The sequence below is a fragment of the Mustela nigripes genome, chromosome 1, assembly GCF_022355385.1.
Source record: "Mustela nigripes isolate SB6536 chromosome 1, MUSNIG.SB6536, whole genome shotgun sequence".
NCBI classification, from domain to species: Eukaryota; Metazoa; Chordata; class Mammalia; order Carnivora; family Mustelidae; genus Mustela; species Mustela nigripes.
Window position 1 is genome coordinate 101,085,132 of NC_081557.1, and position 22,458 is coordinate 101,107,589.

General features: G+C 40.5%; 1 protein-coding gene and 1 pseudogene across 1 annotated transcript in view; one reads left to right on the forward strand and one right to left on the reverse strand.

Annotated features, from left to right (window-relative positions):
* The window catches only part of LOC132002871 (protein dpy-30 homolog), a 25,871-nt pseudogene extending 4,930 nt beyond the window's left edge, over nucleotides 1-20,941 (reverse strand).
* Nucleotides 1-22,458, forward strand: part of GUCY1A2 (guanylate cyclase 1 soluble subunit alpha 2) — a 308,179-nt gene that overhangs the window by 161,474 nt on the left and 124,247 nt on the right. The gene's annotated exons all lie outside the window — the stretch shown is intronic.

Consider the following 22,458-nt stretch of genomic DNA (forward strand, 5'->3'; position numbering starts at 1 on the left):
ATAAATATTCCTTGGGTTTTGCACATATTCCTAATACAAAAAAAAAACATATATTATGTAAAAAGTTAGAAAGAAACCCTTTGAAAATGTTTCCTGTTCCTGTTTTTTTTTTTTAAATTTATTTGACAAAGATCACAGGTAGACAGAGAGGCAGGCAGAGATAGGAGGAAGCAGGCTCCCTGCTGAGCAGAGAGCCTGATGTGGGGCTCGATCCCAGGACCCTGAGATCATGACCTGAGGCGAAGGCAGAGAATTTAACCCACTGAGCTACCCAGGCACCCCACCTCTTCCTCTGTTTTCAGGAAAGCACAAGTTTTAGAGAACCAAAGCAGAATAGCAGACAACATGGGGTCCTGAGCCTAAAAATATTTATGTCCACAGAGGAAAAGGTCAGCCAAATTTGAAACATAAACGCTATATTTTTCTTTGCATTTGCAAACATTACCTAGACCAATATCCACCCTTATAAGAAGGTAGTTCCCTTGAGTGCCCTCTGACAGGATTATAAGATGGTGACTCAGTGCTACACTCCTTTCCCTGGAAAGTACTCAGTGCCCCCAGATGGGTCTAGTCATACTGGGACTCAACAACCCATGTAAACAATGAATAGATTTTTCTCACAATTTTTAAAGCACCATAACATTCAAAAATAGAAATAAGAAAAAGAGAAGAAAAAAAAATCAGTCAGTAAAGTGGTAAGACTAACTGGCTGTACTGTCAGGACCTAATTTCCAGTGGAGTGTCTGTCACCAGTTAGCTATGACTTTGAGTAAATCACCTCTTGATGTCACTTGCAAAGTGAGCATCAGGCCAGTATTGTAGTAGTTCATAAATATTTAAAGAATAAGAGTCACTCCCCCTTCCAGAATGAAATCTTATTTGGAAACCTACTATGTAAAAGAGTTGAAAGTAAAGGTGTTAGGGGAAGAAGTCCTTTCTCCCAGGCTCCTCCATCCTTCTGAGACCCACTGGAGTCATAACCATGGACACTGAAGGGAATTGACCCTCAGAATGTGGTCTAGAAGTGGCAGGAGGAGCAGCAGCTGGTTGGAAACACAGAACCTTAGAAGCTAGTGAGGAATGAGGAGTCTTAAACCTCTAAGGACTCAGTGAGTCAGAGTCTGCTTTCTAACAGATACAAGAGAGGTAGGTTCCACAGTGGAATTTGAGAAGCCCAGCTCTAGAGACTCCTAGAACTCCATATGAAAACTAACTACTCGAACTAGTTAACCCACAGAGATTGATGGTACTTCTTTGTCCTTTGGTACACCACACTGACCAGTCCTCAGCTGGAGAACCACTGGGCAAGAACAAGTAGTGATGAATGTTGTGCCATTTTTAGAGTCTTGGAGTCAAGATTGCAGAGTTGTATTTGGTTTCACAAGCAGGGCAGTGCTCTGTTCATTCCACAACATTGTTTCAAGGAGAGACTATGTGATGGTCTTTATGCATGGGATCTGTCAGTCAAGGGTGCAGCAGAAACTTAATGACACTCAACTGAGATAATGGACAAGCCTTTCTGATAGAAGGAGTACTTATAGAGTTGTGGGAGAGTCAAGAGATGGTGAAGTGTCCAATGACTAGCAGTGGTGCCAACCATTGACTTTCCTAATCTTCATGGAGGAAGGAATGGAAAGTGTCTTGGGGGAGCTTCAACTGCAGGAGGAGCCCACTACAGGAAGGGTACAACAACTGCCAGACCACACATCAGCATGGAGCAGACCAGAAGAATAGATAATCTACACTTTTTCTCCTCTCTTACTCCCCTCCTGGTGGCTACCATTGGCCAAACCCAACTGGAAACCAGAGTGCAACTGTAGAACCACCTGATGGAGTCCATATAGCTCAGCCTCCTGGGGCACAGAGCAAGGTACAGAAGGTTAGTTGAATGATTCTAGAGAGAACACATTTAGAATGCCAACACAGTAGCTTAGATGATTGGATTTGTACATTGGATAACAGGAAATAGAGTAAAACTTGTAATGGAAAGGTTTGTTTTGCTTGTTTGCATACATATTTGTACACAGATAGGTATATGGGTATATGTTATAACACAAATGTATATTAAACAGCAAGAGGAATTTTCTAGGAAAAAGTGAGATGTAGCAGGATGTGCATTTTGAAGAAGTGCTTTGAAAAGTTTTTATACTTTTGATACTTCTGCTTTGAAAAGTTTTAAAAAAACAGAATGATATTAATCTGTATTAAATGCGTGCTCTTTGATGGGTACTATTAAAGACACTAGGTCAAAACATGGACCCCATCTAAAGACTGCAATATAGGTTAAAAATACAAAATACATCTAGAATATACATAAAGTATATATTTAGTTGCATTTATTCAGCTAGTACTTACTAAGCATGTGCTGAATACCAAACAATATCTTTGTGACTAAAGTATAAAAAACAACTAGTCAAAAGCGATATGGTCCCTATCCACATGGAACTTCTAATCTCATTGGGAAGATTAATAATAGTTATAGCTCAAGTATGATGAAAAGAGAAACAGAGGATTATTTGGGACTTTATAAAAGATACATGTAATTTAGATGGGAGATCCAGAAGAAGACATCTTGAGGCTTTTGAGATCTGAAGTAGGAAAAGGAAGTCAGCCGGGTAACGGACGGTAGCGATGGAGAAGGATGGCTGAGGGAAGCAGCAGAGGTGAGCATGTGTGTGGGCATTGGAGAGAAGGCAGTGTGCGGTGCTCCAGCCAGAGCAGATCATAAGTTCAGAAGGCTTGGAAAGAACAGAGATTCTGCCATATTTAACAGACTGAAGATAATCTTATACGTGAAGGTATGGGACTATAAAGCCAATGTGAAGCTATGAAGTATTATAATTAGTGAATCACTTGATCAAATGGGAGAATTATGAATATAAAATATTGGGCTTACTATTACCACTTCATCTAAAACTCAAATTCATTTTCTACTGGAAGTTTTTCTGAAAAATAAGGACAGAAAGGCATTTTTCTCAAAATTTTCCCTACATTTAATTTTTTCCCTTGATGTAGGGAAATAGCTGAATCGTTCTGAAACTTCTGTCATATTTTGCTGTACACCAACCTAAGAATATCTCTTTAAAGGAAATTTATGACAGGGTTCTTTATTAACAGCCTTAGGAAGATAGAACCATATTTAATTTGTTATTGCCAAAGTAGGATAACAAAAGTATTGTCAAATCAGGTTGACAATTAGCAAATGTCATGTGTGTGTGTGTGTGTGTGTGTGTGTGTGTGTGTGTGTGTGTTTTATGCTTATCATTGAAAATTCTTCTCTTTTTCGGTAATAGAGCTCGCCTTCAGGGTTGTTCATCACCCACCTCAGGCACTGGACATGTCTATATCAGTGCAGTCTCTTTGCCTTCTGGACAAGATACCTTATGGCTAATATGTATTTCTCTGAGTGCTAGCCAACTGAAAAGGACATAGAGTCTTTCTTGAGCTAGAATTATCTATTCAAACACTTCTATTTCATGGAAATTCTTACTGTAAAGATCCATCACAAGAGCACTATCAGAAGTGTTACAGAGCCTGACCGTGATCTTTGTCTCTATCTTACTTTTCCAAGAGTTTTCTTCTACCACTAGAGTAGACCTGATGGCGTCTGACCCAGGAAAATAAATAACACGATCAATAACACTTTATTTCTTTCATTACCAAGACTGTCGTTGTTGTAGATGAGAGGTGAAATGCTATTCTCAGATACATGAGTCTCCACGTGTGTGGGCACGATTGAAGGAATTTTCCTTCTCTCCTCCTCTTTTCTTTCTTCTTCCTCTTCACTACTCAGTGATTTTAAATTTATTTTCAAGGTTATGAAACACCAGCAAAATCTAGTTTTACAACACCCCTGTGACCCTCAGAAAGGTCCTTCATGCCCACCAAAATCAGTTCCCAAAGCCACCCAGCACCTGGAAACTGTGACTCTACTTGCCAGCACTACAGATTGTAAAGGGATTTATACAATATGTGGCCCTTGTGCCTGGTTTCTGTAGTCAGCTTACTGTTTTTTGAGGTTAGTCCATGTTGTGGTGGGTATCAGCACTTTGTTCCTTTTTAGGGCTAAATAATATTCCTTTGTATGGTAAGCCCTCATTTTGTTTATCCATTCTCCGGTTGATGGACATTTGTGTAGTTTCCATATTTTGACAATGATTAATAATGCTGCTGTGAGCATTGTGTACAGGTTTTTGTGTAGACATGTTTTCTGTTCTCTTGGGTCTCTGCCTAGGGGTAGAATCACTGGGTCATAAGGAACTCTACTTACGCATTTGGAAAACTGCCTGGGTGGTTTTCCATGGTAGCTGCACCATTTCACATTCCCACTAGCAATGTATGATGGTCTCAATTTCACCACAGAAGAAATGATTTATCTATCTATCTATCTATCTCACCATTACACATACCCTCTCCAATGTCCATCACCCAGCCACCCCATCCCTCCTACTGTGCCCCCTCCAGCAACCCTTGGTTTGTTTCCTAAGATTAAAAGTCTCTCTCTCTCTTTTTTTCCCCCAAGATTTTATTTATTTATTTGAAAGAGAGAAAATGAGAGAGCACAACAGGGGAAAGAGTCAGAGGGAGAAGCAGACTCCCCACTGAGCTGGGAGTCCGATGCGGGACTTGATCCTGACACTCCAGGATCATGACCTGAGCCAAGGGCAGTCACCCAACCAATTGAGCCACCCAGGCGTCCCAGGTTAAGAGTCTCCTATGGTTTCTCTCCCTGTCTGGTTCCATCTTATTTCATTTTTCCCTCCCTTCCCCTGTGATCTTCTGTCTTATTTCTCCAAATTCCTCATATCAGTGAGATCATATGATAATTTTCTTTCTCTGATTGACTTATTTCGCTCAGCATAAAACCCTCTAGTTCCATTCCATCACTGCAAATGGCAAAATCTCGGGTTTACTGATGGCTGCATAGTATTCCATTTACCCATTCACCTGTTGATGAACATCGAGGTTCTTTCCATAGTTTGGCTGTTGTGGACATTGCTGCTATAAACATTCGGATGCATGTGCCCTATTGGATCTCTACATTTGTATCTTTGGGGTAAATACCCAGTAGTGTAATTGCTGGGCTGTAGGGTAGCTGTATTTTCAACTTTTTGAGGAACCCCCATGCTGTTTTCCAGAGTGGCTCACCAGCTTGCATTCCTACCAACAATGTTGGAGGATTCCCCTTTCTCTGCATCTTCACCAGCGTCTGTCATTTCCTGACTTGTTAATTTTAGCCATTCTGACTGGTGTGAGGTGGTATCTCACTGTGGTTTTGATTTGTATTTCCCTGATACTGAGTGATGTGGAGCACTTTTTCATGGGTCTGTTGGCCATCCAGATGTCTTCTTTGCAGAAATTTCTGTTCATGTAGGAGGAATAATTTCTTAACTAGCTTATGGTGTCTTATTTTTCAAGCCTTATGGATTCAGTAGCTCATTTTAAATTATTTTATAGCAGATATTTTTCACATCATGAAGAGCACAGAAAAAGTATATAATAGACCCTGATCTTTCCAAATGTGGTATTTCTCTAATACTTAGTTTATAATAGATTAAATTATTTGGTCAGGGTCTCCGTTTGCTTATAAAGATAGAATCCTATTGGCCCATTAGTTATTAGTTAAATATAATAATGGGTATATACTTATAAATACATACACAGTCTATATAGTTTGCAAGTGATTGATCCCTCTCATATTGCCCATGAAATTTTCCTTGTTTTATAGGTGTTTTCATTTCATAAATTAACACATTTATTCATTCCATGAATATTGAAGTCCTACTCTATGTAAAGTCCCATGTTAGGCTCTGTTTTTAAAGTTTACTCTTAAGAAGATCTTGTTTTTAACAAGCATAGAGTCTAATAGGGAGATGAGACGTCAGGAGTCATTGTAAGAGAGAATGAGCTAAGTTCCAAACGAGAACCTTGAGCGAAACCATTCTACTTCTGATGTAAGAGAGGTTGTTTCTACCTGGGAGGGTAGGGTTGGTGGCCAGGAACGATTTCCTAGAGAAAGTGACATTTGAAAAGCATTTCCCAGAAAGGATAGGACTGAGCCTGTTAGGATTAGAGAAAAGCACATTTTGTCTGCAAATAAATTATAAGGATAGCATATGTGCTTAGAACAGAGGGGTTTGGTTTTGTCAGGGGCATGGTGGAACTAAGGATGCAGAGTGTGCAGTGAGATTGGATCCTGGGAATGGTGTCTAGACTGCATGTTCTGCAAAAGGAAAATGACCACAACCTTAACTATTCCACAAAGTAACAGAGGTAGGTTTCTTAGGAAGAAGCTGAGAATGCCCTGGGGATTATTTATTTATATACTATTTATTTCACAAGAAAGAATTGTAGCGATGATTGCAAATTTATATGCCTTGATTTTTTTCACTCTGTTTTTCTCATCTATAATAATTTATCTTTTAAAATTACCTATATGGTTTATAAAACATTTTTCATTACATCATTGTTTCTTAAACTTATCCAGTAAAAAATGAAATCATCTTGCTTGCTTGTACAAAAGTAGCACACTACAGTTTCTATAAACATTTCATGTCCTATTTCATAGACCATGTAGTTTTTTAGATTTACCTCCTTTTTGTTCACCATCTGTTTTTCCATCGTGGATCATCCTTCTGGGTTTGTTTTCCTTTTTTTCCTCCCCAATATTGATATATTTTGTGTGTGTGTGTGTGTTAGTTTATTGTTCATAAATGCTGTTGGCTTGTGTTTATCTCATTAGCATTTTTAGAATATAGCTTTTTAAGAATGTACCATTCTAGGATGACTGTTTCTCAGTCCATCTGAAATATTATTGTATTGTCTCTGTCTCCTATTGTCTCCTTCATTTGCAGATTTCTCTTTACTCTTATAGTCTTTGTCAAAGCTGGGTATCTTGTAGGTTCATTACAAGTGTCTAGTTCTGGATTTCCTTGTATTTTAATTTCCGGACGGATATTGTACTTGGTAATGTGGGTTGATCTTTTCTATTTGTCAGTAGATTCACAATCATTAGTGCTACAAATACTACCTTTACTTCTTCTCTAGTCTCTCCTCCAGGTACTCTGGCTAGAGTTAGTTCGATCTTTCACATTTTTTCCTTAAATATCCCTTGATCTGTCTTCTATATTTCCTGTCTTTGTGTCTCTCCATGTGACATGTTGCAGAATTTTCAGGTTAATTTTCTGCATTCCAATTCTAGTTTATCGACTTTTGGGGGTGGCATCTCATATTCCCTTTCACCCATCTGCCCTTTGGCTTTGTTTAAATTCAACCATTGTATTTTTCAGTTATAAACCTTATATTTTCTTCTTGTTTTATACCATCCTAGTCAGTTTTGGTCATCTCTCATTGCATGCTTGTGATGCTACCCTTTATTTCTTTAAACATTTCATACCTGTTTCTTAAGACTAAGTCTGAGATTTTAGTATCTGACGTCCTGGGTGGTCTATTTTTCATTTGCTCATTTCTTTCTTCCAAGTCTCATTTCTAGTGGTTAGTTTCCCTGAAGATTTTGTGATTGTTGACTCTTACCTTCTGTTTGAGATTATTTTATTGTGTAGAGGAACTTGGAGCCTGAATGCAGTGTGTATTCCATATGAGAGAAGGTTTGTGTGTTTCCACAGGGACCATGGGGCCATGGCAGACTGGGACCATTGGAACCCCTTTGAGGGTCTCTGGTATAATCCAAGCATCTAAGGTTCTGCCCCCAATCCCTGCTGCTAATGGAAAGCTGCATCTCCAGACCTGGATGCCAGTGTCGGTGTTTGCCCACCCACTACTTTTTTCCTTAGTTTGCACATGTAGTTCACAGTGAAGATTTTAGCTCAAGATGATGGCTTTTATTTTTGCTGAGGCCCCTTGGAGCTTTACTTCACCTACTTAAAGCTCAGCAATGTTATGAAAATTATGTTTTGTACAGGATCTACTTTTTTTTCTTTTCAAGATACTATTTTAGAACCTCAAACTTGGCCTTCTGCTGGAAGCTGAGTGATAGATCATTGTAGCCCAGTAACAACATGGGAATTACCAAAATAGTTTAGTCAACATAAATGAGACAAACAGGAATATTTTCGAATAAACACGCACTAATTTGGCATTTTAATTTGTCCAGTTTTGTTACTTATCCCAATTCTTGCTAGCTTGTGCCTTTTGGATATAACCCAAAATATTGTATTAATAAAATATTTGAAATGTTCCTGTTCTACAGAAGAAATAGCTGGGCCACTGGGAGACTAGAAGAATACTAGTGGATACGTCTTCTTCTTGAAATTTCTATTTGCCTTATTTTAATATGCTTTGGTATGTTCAAAGGAAGTGAAAAGAGGGAGTCGGTCTATTGAAAAACCTGAGATCTGTGAAGTCAGGCCAAAAGTGTCTCATGTCCATTCTTCCATTAGGTAATAGAAATTTTTATCCATTTATGCCTGATTCCTTTCATGTCAATTTATTTAATAATTTTGTTGATATTTATAGATTGCCCACTATATGGTACGTACTATTTCATATGGTAGAAAACACAGGAAATTGCACTTAGAAGTCTCTGTACTATAGATCTTACATTCTGTTCTCAAGACAGACATAAGCAAGGAGGAGTTGGAAGACGGTGTGGGGGGATGGTAGGGGCAGCGGAGAGCAGTAGACGTGGCAAGAGGAGTCAAGTATCGTGGGGCTGAGATAAGAGATGGGTAGAGGGAGTTACTGGTTCTGAGCACTTTACTAATGAGCCTTAGCATCTGGTCTGACATGTCATGGAACACTCCCGTGGTTAGGGGAACAGATTGTTTAGGAAGTTGGTGTTATGGGTTCAGATGTGTCCTCCATAAAAGAGGAGTTAGAGGCCTCGCCCCCGGCACCTCAGAATGTGAATGTATTTGGAGATGGAGTCCTTACAGAAGTAATCGAGTTAAAGTGAGGTCATTAGGGTGGCCTTAATTCAGTATAACTGATGTCCTTAAAAACACAGAAAAGTTTGGACCCAGAGATGGGCATACACACAGAGATGGACATAAAGATAGAAAAGTTTGGAGACAGATATGGACTAGGAGGATGCCACTTAAGGATGAGGGTCATGCCAAGGCTCTAGCAGAAGCTAGGAGACAGGCGTGTAGAGTGGCAGGGCCTTGGGTGTGCAGTTCTGGGTTCCAGAACTCTGGGACACTCAGCTTCTATTGTGCAAGCTCCTTAGATCAGCAGTACCATGTTACAGTAGCGCTCATGAGCCAATTCAGTCAGTAATTCATTGTGATTAAAGCTTCACGGGTATAGGACAATAGGAGATGACAAGCAAAAAGGTTGAAGGACTGCAGATAGCCCATTAGGAGCCAGGAGGTCTTTATTTAATGAATGTATAATGTCCATTATGTGCCAGTGACTTTTCTGGGTATTTGGCAAATATTAGCCAGTATGCATCCAAATAGCGATCCTACTACAGAGGTTCAGCCATTATTTCCATTTTAAAGACGTGGAGTGACATTTTGGTCATGCCGTCTCCTTCTCAAGAGAAGGAAAATGTTTGAACAAACATTACTTTACCATGCAGAGATTATTGGGCCTTGAATAAGAGATTTTCCTGAGGGTTTTCCTCACATGTGTAAACACGCAGTGTTTTGAAGTCCTGTTTCTGGTGATAGTGGAAGATTCTGGAAAAAAGCATGCCCAAGACAGGGACACCCATGTTCTAGTCCCATCTCTGTGTTTCCTTGGCCACATACCTGGGGAATATCACTTAGCCACCTTCTGTCTCCAGTCTTACACTTGGTCATATTAACTAGATAACTATAAAATCAAATCAGAGAATAAATTTAAATATCAAAATAAACAACAAAAAGAAATAGTCTCCAATCCATAGTTTGCCCTGGAGATTTTTATTTTTCAAGGAACTATCCCCTCCATATCTCCCAAACAATGTTTTAATTTATATACTGTAAACTTCAGATCTAAGAACTCATTTCACTTACTTATCATATACTTGGAAGGCTTTGATATCATCTCACTGGAATGAAAGATACACATGTGATCTTGTTTTAAAGAGTTCAAAAATTGATGGTAATTTATGATCCCTTTTGGGTAAGCATCACACCAGCCATAGGTTAGTCCTTTATGCAAAGCTTTGGATTCAGAATTATAAATTGAACTATGTATTAATCTCCAGACTCTTCTTGTAATTCACTTATGGCATAGAACCTTAAAGAGGGAGTGATATTTACTCCAACCTGAATAAAATCAGGTTGGGTGGGAAAGAACCATCATGGACTCTTTTCTCCAAGGTCATAGAATGAAGGTGGTGTAACTCCAGACAGAGCGGAGATGGGTGATCTTTTACCAAGACTTGGTGTATTAGTCAAGGTGAATAACACTGTGACAATCTTCAAATCCCACTCCCTAACACAGTGAAGATTGATTTCTTGCTCCCATCAGAGGTCTTGGGGTGGGGTAGGTATCTGAGCAGCCGGATTGCAAGAGAGACTTCAAAACTCAGGCTCCTTCTTCTTCTTCCACCATCTTGGACATGTGTCCTCCATGGTTACTGAGGAGCCCGGAGAGGGAGGACTGGAGAATCACATGGCTAGGCTCACATTCCAGTGGTCATGACTCACTTGCATGGCCTTGACCTAGCTAGACCCAAGTGCTGTGCTGTGATCAATCTGGACCTTCTTGAGTGCCCTCAACCTGCTATGCTCTCTCTTCTCTCTGGGCCTTGGAACTTGCCTTCCTTTACCTTGAACACTTCCTTTGCTGTATGCCAACATCTGTACTTTTGACGGTCTTAAACAGCCTCCAAGGCATGCTTCTTCAATTGAATGCTGTTATCCAGGCAAGGAATTCTTACACGTTGGTCACATTCCTGGTGATGTTAACAAAGACAAATACTGATTATGCATGTCTGAGAAATTTTGCCAGTGTAAAGTCAACCTTCATTGTGATATTTTAACTATGGTGGCATTTTGTGTGATTTGTGACACTTTTTTTTTAGTTGATGGGACACATAACTCATTTAAGTAGAAATCTACTACAGACATTTATGTTGTTTGCTATTTTTTTTACTGTTACTAAAAATGCTACAATGAATAAAGGGATGTAATTTTAACCCATATCCCATGCCTATTCAGTATCGCTTCATGAAATGTATTCTCATCATAATTTCTTCCAAATAATTGCATTATCATTTCTTATTTGTAGTGTGTCTCCAGGCCCATCATCATTACCATTGTCATAATGCTTCATAACAAGAGTAGCACTAATATAATAATAATCACTGAGTGCATGCTTCTGTGGGTACTAGGCTAGGCTCGTTATGCATATTACCTCATTTAAACTTCATCCTAATGCTATTCCATTAGAATTGTTATTATTCCTGTCTTACAGATGAGGTTGCTATAGCCCTGAGGGGCCTTATGATCTGGCTATGGTTACTCAGCCAGCAAGTGGTGGAACTAGGCTCTAAACTATCATTTTCCATTTCAGAGGTCTCACTTCTTTCATCCATTGCTCCACGCTATGTATGGAAAGACCATCAGTCTGGCCATCCAGGCTCCTGTCAGGGTTCCCTACCTACTGTGTGATCCCTGGACTGAGGCCTCCCTGGTCTCAGCTTTCCTAATTATAGTAACCTGGATTGTGCACTCCTTCTACTGTCAGCAAAGTGCAGCAGTGTCTGCAGAAACACTTTGAACCTTGTACAATTCCAAGGGATCATTAAGAGATATTACTGGGTCACAAGTAGGTTTTGTCAAGCAGACCGACGGCAGACATTAAGGGTACACCCAGAAAACTCAAATCTCTAAACTAGACAACTAAGCAAACATTGTTCTTGTAAAGTGTGGTGCTGTCCCAGTGGAAAAAAATGTAAGCGAGCCCCTTCATGTCTTTAATGGTGTCACAAAAGTGGAGAAAAATCATTCTTAAAGTTGTCGAAACAAGTACTGCCTAGAGCGTTTGTTGAAACAGCTTATGATTCATCTTTGATTAATGTACTTGTGGGTTTCTTGATGTCCTAGCTTTGAGCCATCCCTGAATGTCCCATTCCTTTCTGCTTTATCCAGAACACATCTTCTGGCACTGACTATCCCCAGCGAGGCTATCCATGTATGTTGAGTGCTCTGGTTCGAGTCCTTGCCCGTTCTCCACTGTGCCTGCTCCCTCACGCAAGCCGTCCTCCCCATGTGTCCTTTTCTTCATTTACTTGCACAAGATGGATGGATTGGACAAGATGACTTTTGAGACTGTAGTTCCCAAGTCTAACCAGTTTTCAGAATCACATCTAAGTCTTGTTTAAAAAAAAGGAAAAATCCGTTTCTGAGCCCAAACACTGGGGGTTCTGATTTAGGACCTTTGAGGCAGGATCAGAATCACAGTGAGGTTCCCTAGCAGTTACTGAAGGCTATTTTGTGCCAAATATTGTGCTCAACATGGTGTGTGGGATTTTCTGTCTCATTACAAGGGTTTGGGGTAAATGCTATTCTCATTCCCATCATGAGCTACACTGGGTTTTTAACTCCTCGCTCAGTCCTTACAGTCTCTAGGGGCATGCTTGTCTTTCAGAGCGTATCCTTACTTATACGTATGTTGTACCTATAGGCTCTGAACCTGAGAATCCTGGAGATCTGACTCTTTGTTCATTGTTTCCATGCTGTTGCCCTTTGCTTGAGCATTTCATGTCAGGAGTCTGGAGAGCCTTAGATGGGGAGCGGTTAGCTGCCTGTGACTGAGGACCACGCCAGCCTTCTCTGAGAGTGGGGCTTCAGCTTGGAGCATGTCGTCAGGTTCCCTAAGCCATGTCCCAGGTCTCAGAGTCCCCAGAGAAGTGCCCTCTCCTCTGGCCTCTGAGGGCAGCTTCTCTCTGCCCCTCTCAGGGATCCAACTCAACATCTCAATTTGTTGTTGGCTTGCTTATTTCCTTTGTTTAGATTTGCTTGTTCCATTTTCTGGTGTGTGTCCATAAGCACATCCTTGGAAACCTCTCCTGCTCTCCTAAGAGATCACCACTGTCTCCGCAGGGTGTTTTCATCATGACCTACTTGTTCTGTGGCAGGAGGGGTCCTCAGCTCTCTGTAACCTGTCCATTCTTTCTTCTTTTTTTAAACATGTGTCTCTTCTGATAGAGTGTAAGCTCCTTGAAGATAGAGACCTTGATTCTTTTAAACTCAGTTCTGTCTTTAGCACTGAGTAAAATTCCTACACATAATACTCTCCCAAACCTTCTGTGTGACCTTGTTAAAAGCAAAAGCTTCTCTGTGACCCAAATACCAATCCATTTCTTACCCACAAAGAGATGAAAAATGGTGTATGGACCAAATGATGGACTGAATCTCGGAGCCGTGAATATTTTATTTTATTTTATTTTATTTTATTTTATTTTATTTTATTTATTATTTGACGGAGGCACAGCAAGAGAGGGAATGCAAGCAGGGGTAGTGAGAGAGGGAGAAGCAGGCTTCCCGCCGAGCAGGGAGCCTGATGTGGGCTCGATCCCAGGACTCTGGGATCATGACCTGAGCCAAAGGCTGATGCTTAACCACTGAGCTACCCAGGCGCCCCTCAGAGGCATGAATTCTACTTCAGTGCTGTGGTGTCCAACACATTAGCTAGTAGCCTTATGTGGCTATGTGCAATTTAGTTTAAATTAATGAAAATCAAATAAAACTTAAAATTTAGTTCTTTGGTCATCCTCTTGTCATCATCTCAGAAAGATCTCCTGGATAGCAATCCTCTATATAAAGGTTTCAATAATCTGTACAAAAACTAGATTCTGCAGCTCTCCCTATGTGTTTTGCCATGATATACGCTCTATACTGGGCAACTGCTCGGTTATTACATTAGGAAATTCCTTCTGTACGCCAATATCCTTATTTCCAACAGTCCCAATTCTCCGTATGTAACAGCAGGTTTTGCCAACCTGAGTCTAAGCACAAACCCTAGTTATTTCTTTTTCAGTGTTAAGTGCAACTGAGTCAAAATGCAGAACACTATTTCTTTTCCACCCTTGATCTTCTGTTCAACCTCTGATTCATAAGAATGAAGTGAGGTATGGGAGAGCAAATACTTTAACATAAATGCACACACACACACATCATGAACATAAATAACATAGAATTGAATAATTGGAAGTTAGGGTTTTGGGTTTTGTTTTGTTTTTTTTCCCGAGGCCTTATCAGAATATTCTCATGCTAAGTGTGCTGGGTAAGGATGCTAATATATTTTATAATCCAGATTCTTATTAATTTGTGCTGTGTTACCATGGAGAGGTTCCTTCACCCCTATGTAACAACGAGTTAGTGCTTTGTGCAGGATTATTTTTGTACTATTTCCTTAAAGAGAGTATAGAATTTCCCATCTTTGCAGAATATTTTAGTGGTGGTTCCAAAAATTTACTTCAGCTTTCTGAAGTGTAGTTTCATCAAATCGTTATCTAGGAATGTAAACAAAATCTCCCATGGGATGTGAAAGGGGCAGTGTGGTGACAGACGTGCCCCAGAGGTGAGGCTCACTGTGGGCTTTAAAGCAAGGAAGACTCAGTGCTATTCCTCAAATGTGTCTGATTTACTGATTGTGTGAATGTGATGAAAAATAAAATCATTTGCACTCTTGGGGAGAAAAGGCAGACTCTGCACGCTGGGGCTTCAAAACCATGTGTCAATTTCATATTCCCCACATCGTGTGAAATCGTTAAATTAAAAAAAAATGAATCCAAAAACAGAACATAAGCCTTTTACATTTGGAAAATTTGCACAACAGAATACCAAAACATTTGCTGATGCACTTCTTTCAACTATGAAGCATAAACCTATTTCCTTTAAATATTATGTGAATCCTGCTGTGATTTAAAAGGAAAAGTGGCATCTAATCATGGAACATTAAATCGACTTTGTTATGTGGTTTACTGGCTTATCTATCAAAACAGAATTCAAATCCATTTGTAGAATGAAGTTTTGAGATGGCAAGAATAGCAATGAGAGTAAATAACAACACATGGAGGGAAAAAGCAAGCATTCGTGTGCTAAGCATTTCTATTCTAGGATAAAATGTCCAGAGGGTTTTTTGTTTGTTTTTGTTTTTGTTTTTTGCTGATTTCATCAATAAACAGTATGAATTTTATTGTGTCTTATTTGAGTCTACAGAATAAGTATCATAATTAACCTCAGATGTTAATATTTCCCCAGATACATATACTTTACTATTGAATTTACTGTTTAATTCACTAAAACTGCAAAGATGTTCTTCTTAATTCCTGCTTATCTAAAGTGAGTAGCATAGTACTGATAGGTCGTAGATACTAAGTAAATATTTGTAAATCAGATGAACAGATAAATAAGTGAATGCTTTTAATTTCTTTTATATTTAGTGTACTTAAGAATTTCCATATTCCCTCTTTAAAGAAGAATATTCATTGAAGGAGTCTTGTCAGAGACAATCAAGACAAATTTTGCAATTTTTAAAAAATTGTAGTTATTACAAATGCAGATAGTAGGTTGGAATTTTGAAAAACCAATAACCTCCTGGGAGAAAATTGGTTTTATTTCAAAATACTTTATTTCCCTGGATAATTATAGTCTAAGAAAGCATAAACAAGTGAATGATAAAAATAAGCAAAGCAGGAAAATGAGAACTCTGCTATTTTATTAACTGAACAATTTTTTCACTTAGCATAATTCCCTATAGATTAATCCACAATTTTGCATACATCAGTAGAATAGTCTTTATATGGCTAAATAGTATTCTGTGTTAGTTTAACCATTTACCCACTAAAATACATCTGGATTATTTCCAGTTTGGGCCACTGCAAATATGTCTTACGGCTAATGATTTCTGCTTTTATTCCGTGTAGAACAGGTTATGTATAATTTCAATTTAAAAAACATTTTTTTAAAAGATTTTATTTATTTATTTGTCAGAGTGAGCAGAGGCAGACAGAGTGGCAGGCAGAGGCAGATGGAGAAGCAGGCTCCTGCTGAGCAAGGAGCCCAATGTAGGACTCAATCCCAGGACGCTGGAATCATGATCTGAGCCAAAGGCAGCGGCTTAACCAACTGAGCCACCCAGGCATCCCTAAAAAACATTTTTTAAAAAAGATTTTATTTATGTATTATGTATTTATTTAGTGTGTGTGAGCAGGGATGGGGTGAGTGACAGGGAAGGAATCTCAAGCAGGGAACCCACTGAGCGTGGAGCCCGACACGGGGCTTGATCTCACAACCCTGAAATGGTGACCTGAGTATTGTGGTGGGTTTTTTTTTAATGTGGCCCAGGATATGGTCTGGCTTAGAGTGTGTTCCAGGAGTCCTTGACAGAAATGTGTACGTGTTCCTGTTAGGGGGAATCAGTCTGTATCTGTCAGTAACATCCTTTTGGCTGATTTGGTTGTTTCAATATGTAGCAGTGTCTCACGGTTACTGTAACCAATTACCACAGACTTGAGAATGTGTAACAATTTATTCCTATACAGTCCTGAAGGTCTGAGTCTGAAATCACAGAATGGGTAGGGCCATGGTCTCTGCAGAGGGTTTGGGAGAGATCTGTTCCTTGAGTCTTCTGACTCCTGGTGGCTGCTGGCGCGTCTTGGTATTTCTTGACTTGTAGTGACGTTACTCCCTGTGTCTCCTTCTACAGCCTTGTGCGGTGTGTGTGTGTGTGTGTGTGTGTGTGTGTGTGTGTGTGTTGTATATAATCTCCTTGTGCTTCTCTCTTATAACGGCACTTGGGATGAGTGCAGATGTTGTTACAATTTTTGTTTCATTCGTTATGTATAATTTAGAGGAGAAGGGTGCTCTGTGGTAATTACCCATATTTCTAGTCTTTCTCTTTTTTATTTTTTTTTTTCCCCTTCCTGATGCTCTAAGATTTCTTCTCTTATTATCCTTCTGGCTGAAAATTTTTCTTTGGCCATTCTTTAAGGATAGGTCTGTTAGGACACAGACTTTTAGTTTTTCTTCAGCTGTGTATGTGTTTATTTTCCCAAGTTCTTCAAAAATAGTTTCCTCAGAAGTAGGATTCACATGGGCACTTCTTCTCTTCTGACATTCAGGAAAGCCTGCTCCTTTCTTCTGGTCCCCATCCTTCCAGAGGAGAAACCCGGTTCCATTCAAATTTGAGTTCCCTGCAAGTAATGCACCCTTTCCCTCTGGCTGCTTGCAAGATATTGTCTTTGAATTTAGTTTTCAGAAGTTCAATTAGGGTGTGGATTGAAGTGGGTTTCTTTGCAATTACCTTATCTGCAGTTCACATTGCTCACTGAACCTGTGAATTTATAGTGTTCATCAAATTAGAAACTTTTTAAAAATTTTTTAATTTTTTAATTACTTTTCAGTGTACTAGAATTCATTGTTTATGCACCACACCCAGTGGTCTGTGCAGTCCGTGCCCTCCCTAATACCCACCACCAGGCTTCCCCAACCTCCCACCCCCCGCCCCTTCAAAACCCTCAGATTGTTTTTCAGAGTCCACAGTCTCTCATGGTTCGTCTTCCCCTCCGATTTCCCCCAACTCCCTTCTCTCCATCTCCCAATGTCCTCCGTGTTATTCCTTATGCTCCACAAGTAAGTGAAACCATATGATAATTGACTCTCTCTGCTTGACTCATTTCACTCAGCATCATCTCCTCCAGTCCCGTCCATGGTGACACAAAAGTTGGGTATTCGTCCTTTCTGATGGAGGCATCATACTCCATAGTGTATATGGACTTTTCAGCCATTGTGTTTCCAAATGCTTTTTCCAGTCCTCTTCTTCCTCCTTTCCTCCTGGGACTCCCATGATACAAAGTTGGATTTTTGTTGCTCTTGTTATTCTTCTGCAGGTCGCTGAGGCTCTGTTTATATTTATTTATTTGTGTATGTTGGTCCATTTTCTCTCTGTTCAGACTGAGTAAATTCTCTTGAACTACCCCCAGATTCACTGACTCTGTCCCATCATGTCTGCTCTCGTTTTGAGCCCATTCCACAAATTTTCTGTTTTTGCGGCATCATTTTTTTTTTTTAGCTCTGTGATGAACATTTGGTTATTATTGTATCTTTGATTGCTTTACTAAGATTGTCTCATTTTTTGTAATCCTCCAGAGAATTTGAGTTGCTCATTGAAGCATCTTTTTGAAGAGGTCTTTAAAATTCTTGACAGATAATTCCAATATCCGATCCATTTCAGCTGTGGCATTGATTGGTGGTCTTTTCTCATTGAAGATGTGATTTTTCCTGGTTTGCATTATGATGTGTGGCTTCCTACTGCGGCCTAGATGGTTTGGCTATTAGGTGAGAAGACAGCAGAGCCTGTTAGAATTTTTTATTTTCACAAGCGGTCGCTCTGCTTGCGTTTGGCAGGCGGGTCCTGGCCTACTTCTTGGGCAGTGACTGCGAGGACAGTGTAATTTGCAGAGCTGGTGTGGAGCTCTTTTCATCTGTGGCATTTATTTAATGCGTCTGGGGCTCCCACTGGCTCTTGTTAATGCTGCTTGAGGGGAAAGAACAAGCTCCCAGAGGCGAGGTGCCCTGGTACCTTTGTGCAAAAGAGGAGGTTTTCTCCCTGCATGTGGGAAGCAAGGACTTCCTGCAGGGCGCTGGTGGCAAGATCCTTATTCCTGGTGGTTCCAGCCATGTGGTCCCTCAGGAGGGGCCTTGAGAGCTGGAGAATCTCAAGGCCACGAGGACATGCAGGTTTCTCAGGCTGCCCCTGTGTCTGGTAGTGGTAGTTCCCTTCCTTCCTTCCCTCCCTCCTTACTTCCTCTCTGAGAACAAAGGCCCACCTGGACGCCAGGGACGTATCATTCTGCCTGTGCTTTTGTGAGTCCTGTCTTAAAGATTAGCAATCTCTGGAATCACATCTAGAAGTGATCGCGCATGGTGCTGGTGTGGGTCGAGAGGACGTAGGTAGCTGCAGAAATCCGCATCCAGAGCAGCTTCTGTCTTTTCTCCTGCCTGTTGTGGGAATCTTAATGCTATTTTGCCCTCACGTTGGTTTGCGTGTAGAATTCTTGTTGTCCCTAGACCCCCACCTGACACCCTTACCCATCCTGCTGAGTCAGTGGCCGAGAGCATGCCCCCTGGGGCCCGTCCAGCTTGGGTTTAAATACTGACCCTGCTGTTTATTAGCCTGTGCATTCAGAGCAGGTCCCTTATTTCCCTAAATCTCGTCTAAACAACGAGGACGGCAATAGGATAAAGTCCACTTTAATAGCAACACGTGTGTGACATTCTCAGCACACTGCGTCGCTCGTGGCAGGCACCCAGCCGGTGTGATGGCTTAGCTTGGGGTGCCTCCTCATCTATACCATTGTCATTTCATCTCCGTTTTAGAGAAAAACCAAAGCTTGGAAGTAGAGGTAGCTGCACCCGGTCACTTTGCCCACTTACGTGTCAGGAGAGCTGAAGTTCAGACTTCATTCCTGACCGTTGCGTGCAAGCTGCCGGTGATGGCCTTGCAAGGTCTGAGTCTTGTGGGAGCCCGGGTCAGTCCCTGTTCAGCTTATGCAAAAGTATAAGAAGGTACAGTTATATGAGCCGGACATACTCAATTTTCAGTTAATTATGGATGATAGTGGAAAGTATTTTTATAAAGCTATCTATGTATAGAAATAAAAATAACCCAGCTAGTCTAATAGAGCCTGACCAAGGATGACTTTGAACCCTTTTGCCCTGTCAAATACTCCTTTTGATGATGCTTACCAACTTCTGAAATCTGATAGATTTTAAAAACAGTTCATGGCAGTCTGCTCTTTCATTTAGATTTTCGTGTAGTTTGAGATGCAGTAAAAACTTGGGTGTTTCCATTTATGCAGTTTGCCACAAATCGTCTTCTCCATAAGACTGCATAGTTTTGCACATTGCTAAATGAACAAATGAGGGTCATGGTGAATTCCTGAGTTTATGATTGTAATGGAACAAAAGCAAATCAAGAGGAATAATTTATGTTATTACCAATTAGACTAAAAATGCATTTATGGTAGAGAAATGCTCCAGAAACTCCAGTTGTGTTTGCCCGTTTATTAAGGAAGGGAAAATTTTTCCAATGAAAAACATAAAAAAGGGCAGTTATTTACAGTGTACATTAGGGCTTCTTTTATGGGTTGGTATTTTGTGGGGTAGGAGGTAAGCAGTTACTTTTTCCTCTCAGGCTCTGCTGATTCAGAGATTGTTTTAAAAAAAAGGAGAGAAAGAAAAAGAACAACCAATGGCCACATATAGATCAAGAACCTATTTATGTTTTATAGTTTTGAGCTAGGAATATGAGATGTTTGACTCAGCTTCTTTGTGAGTTAAATGAAAACACTATTTATTATATATAGCAAATAATATGTAACGTTGTGAGTGTGTATGCACATAGGCTGATTCCACGGTTGACATAAAAAGAGGGATGGACAAAAAGAAGAGGGTCCGTTGGTGATGGGACATGTGGAGGGTGATGCCTCGGAAGGGGAAGCAAAGAGAAAGATGCCGTGAGGACAGAAGTGGGGGAAGTGCCTGGGGGAGAGGGAGACAGGCAGCAGGACAGACGAAGACCTAGTGGAGAGAGGATCCTGGAAGGAAGTGTGAGTCCACAGAACTGAAGGGAGAAGGGAGAAGAAAGCTCGGTGGAGAGGAAGAACAACAACTAGAAATGGGAGGGGACACAGAGAGACCACACACAAGTCTAAATCCCTGACCATCGGACGTTTGCTTTTACCTTAAGTCTGAGGAATTAATTGAATATGCCCAGTTATGAGCTACCACGTTGAACATTTTGTGTATCTTCTCACAACACCTTCACCATCCCAACGGTGGGAAAGTGCGTGTCATTAACAACACCCTTCCCCCGGAAAGCATACCAGGCACATTGGAAACAACCTGGAAATTCATCTCATAAGAATTATTTCCGTCTGTATCAGACCCAGCCTGCAGGCATGGGGCCCACCTTGCGTGATGGCTGTGGGCGGGGAGGCCTGGACGTGTCTCCGCACACGGTTCTCTGCCTGCCCCATCCTGTGGTATCTCTGAGAAGGGAGCTCTTCTTTTATCTTTTTATGCTTATCACCCAGAACAGTGCGAGTGAAGAGACAGCAATAAATACCTCAACAAACAAATGAGAGTATTATGTACCAGAGGAGGAAATACTAGCAGAAACTTCACATGAGATAAAGTGAACATTTCATTTTGTAAAAATTATAGCATCAGGCAAGGACTGAATTTTATTTCCTTGCCTGTATTGGAGTCTGGTGAATGGTACAGGGTTGGGGGGAGACAAAATACGACATAGATGTAAGCCTCAGAATCCAAATGTGTGTGGTTTTACTGTGTGTTTCTTCTGTGGCTCTCATTTCATCAACCAGCCTAACTACTTCATGCTTAGGAAGAATAAAGGAAAATGGGACGCTTGGGTGGCTCCGTGGGTTAAGCGTCTGCCTTCAGCTCAGGTCATGATCCAAGGTCCTGGGATCGTGTCCAGCATCGGGCTCCTTGCTCAGTGGGGAGCCTGTTTCTCCCTCTGCTTGTGAGCTCGTGCTCTCTCTCTCTCTCTCTCTGACAAATAAATAACTAAGATCTTTTAAAAATATTTCAAAAAAATATATATATATATTTATTGAGCACATTCCATGTGGCAGTGGAAGACGACTTAAAAGATGGGCAGTCTTAGCTGGTCAACTACTAGGCTGTCCTTTCTAGGTCATTCCACCACTGTCCTCTCCCAGTGTGCTGAGACACCTTACTCTGACCCAGATAACGATATTTGTGTAGCCACATCCTAAGTGAATTTCCTTTTCTGCGGCTGCTCCTTGCCTCGGAGGGCCTGGGAGGGCACTGAACTGAGAAAGAATCAATCTGTTTCCTAATGGAAAGCACAAAACATCAGTCCCCCAAGTTCTCCAGTCAAAGAACATGGAAAGGAGGGACCAATGTAAAGTATTACTTCTTCAGATTCTTTATCTTCTTCTTCTTCTTCTTCTTCTTTTTTTTTTTTTAAGATTTATTTATTTATTTGACAGAGACACAGTGAGAAAGGAAACACAAGGCAGGGGAGAGGGAGAGGAAAAAGCAGACTTCCCACAGAGCAGGGAGCCTGATACAGGCTCGATTCTAAGACCCTGGGATCATCACCTGACCCGAAGGCAGACGCTAAACAACCGAGCCCCCCAGGCGCCCCTCCTTATCTTCTTAACTGAATTCCTTCGGTGCTCTTCTGATTTGGGGGGTTTATTTTCAGCCTATAGTGAACATGCCAGCTGACTGATAGTTACTTCCTAATCATACTGACTTCATCACTTCTAGTTTTAATTTTTATTTTTAAGAGCAAGTGAATTGTCCCCTTATCTGTTCAAGAAGTATTACATATTCAGAGGTCTACAGACTGTTTGAAAAATGACTTACGTAAAGCCAAATAATTATTTTGATTTATTTTAATCTCCTGGACTTTTTTCCTGGGTGTTATTTTAATGACAATTGAATATAGTTTTTGTGACAGATGGATTTTTCCTGATTTTATTATTAAGCAAGTTGAAAG